Source organism: Seriola lalandi, unplaced genomic scaffold (genome assembly GCF_002814215.2).
Source record: "Seriola lalandi dorsalis isolate HSWRI2012SDOR001 ecotype SW California unplaced genomic scaffold, Sedor1 jcf7180002054583, whole genome shotgun sequence".
In the NCBI taxonomy this organism is placed as follows: domain Eukaryota; kingdom Metazoa; phylum Chordata; class Actinopteri; order Carangiformes; family Carangidae; genus Seriola; species Seriola lalandi.
The window spans coordinates 981,516-983,211 of NW_019525136.1; the positions used below are offsets into that span (position 1 = coordinate 981,516).

The following is a 1,696-nucleotide window of genomic DNA, read 5'->3' on the forward strand; positions in this document are numbered from 1 at the left end:
CTGCTGATTCTTTTCTAACTGGCTGTCCACTCAGGCCTATGATTGGTTGCTTAGGTTCGCAGGCCAAACAACAGTAAGCAGGATCAGTGTAAATATCCTGCTGTGGTTCACCTGTTTGTTTGCTTGCTCAGCAGCTGCTTTCTCTGGCCTATGTATCATCACACCTCTTCCTTATGTTCAATCAGTGTCAAGAGACACTGACAAGCTCACCGCCGGCTTTACACAGGCAGGCAGGAAATTAGTCTGTGTGTCAGACTGATTCAGCTCAGTATTTCCAACTGCATCAGTTTAAAGTGAATGTGCTGCGCTTGCAGATCGACCTGCTACATTGAAGAAAGTCGTCTGTAACCATTTGAGTCCATTTTGTTATCTGTTGAGCAACGAATTAGTGTTGACGGTCTTTGTGTGCATAAGAAGTAAGGATTTGTTCAGGTTCAATTGATAAGTAAACACATTCTAAAGGAGTCCCCACCCTGTCTTTACCTGCTGAAATAAGACAATCAGTCCAGATTTGTTCAATATTATATCAGGATTTATTAGAGATATAGGTAGATATAGATAGCCAATCCTAATAAGTATTGGGGCCAATCCAGGTGAAGATTAATGGATTTTTTTTTAATTAACGGATTTTTTAAAAATCAGAATCTTTCTTTTCTGAACTTTTCTGTGTTTTGTGTTCACTCTTAGCTCACTCTCCTTCACCACAGTTAGTGAGAATTTCACTGCATGTGTGAGTGAAAATTAGTGTGACTGTGAAAAATTGTTTGGTTGCACAAGTAGGTGACTGTTGCTGAGGTTGGGGAAAACTGCACTGATTTGCTAAATTCTGATGCTAATTATCACCAGCAATTTTCAAGTAGCTGCTTCTTCAACCATCACTGTCACCACCAACAGTACTCTGGCAGCAGGTCACATGCTGGTGCCAAAATCAGATGGAGTAGAGGCTTGGGGACTGATTGTCGTCGTCATTGTGTCTTTCGTAGTCTTAATTTAATGTCCTGGGTGTTTTGTATCTGTTAAATAAGCTCTATGGACTTTGTTGTGGTCTCTTGTGAGTCTGATTTGGGTCACTGTCGTGTGCACCTTAGGGCCACCCAAAGGTTGGGGCATAACAGTCATAAAAGAATAGAATATTTAGTTGTGGTCATTAATGTTGTCAGACAACTGACCTTTAAGACCAAAACGTAGCCACTGCTAATTTGTTGGATTAAACTATCAATATATAAGACTTTGATACACACAAAATGTAATTCTCCAAAAGCTCATTTTCATTTGGAAAACAACTTTTAAAGTCTCTGTCAGTTTGAGCTTTCAGGCACTAGGAGCCTCATTACCCCAATACTGTTATTACAGTGGCAGAAGCATCTGGAAATGCATCAAGATCCTCTATGAATTCACAGGCTGAATAGAGTTTTAGAGAATAAAAGGAATCAGAAATGAAGATAAATTCACTAGCCACAGTTGAAATGTACCAGGATTTGTTTGGCGGCTGCATTGAATTTCATGTCCTTGTCTCTCTCCACAAAGGCTAGTTCGTCTATTTCTGGTGAGTCTGCATGACAAGATGAGCTATCCTGTGTTTTGATGAGCCTGGATCCCATGTGTGAGATAGAATTTTACTTCATCAAGACTCGAGCTGAAAAAGGTTCAAGAGCCCATCATCCAGAGCGTCAAGTGTGGGTTAGTGGTTTATTCT

At 40.3% G+C, this 1,696-nt stretch overlaps 1 protein-coding gene across 1 annotated transcript in view; it reads left to right on the plus strand.

Moving 5' to 3' along the window:
- LOC111664152 (STT3 oligosaccharyltransferase complex catalytic subunit B) overlaps nt 1-1,696 on the plus strand; it is a 39,546-nt gene that overhangs the window by 24,330 nt on the left and 13,520 nt on the right. The gene's annotated exons all lie outside the window — the stretch shown is intronic.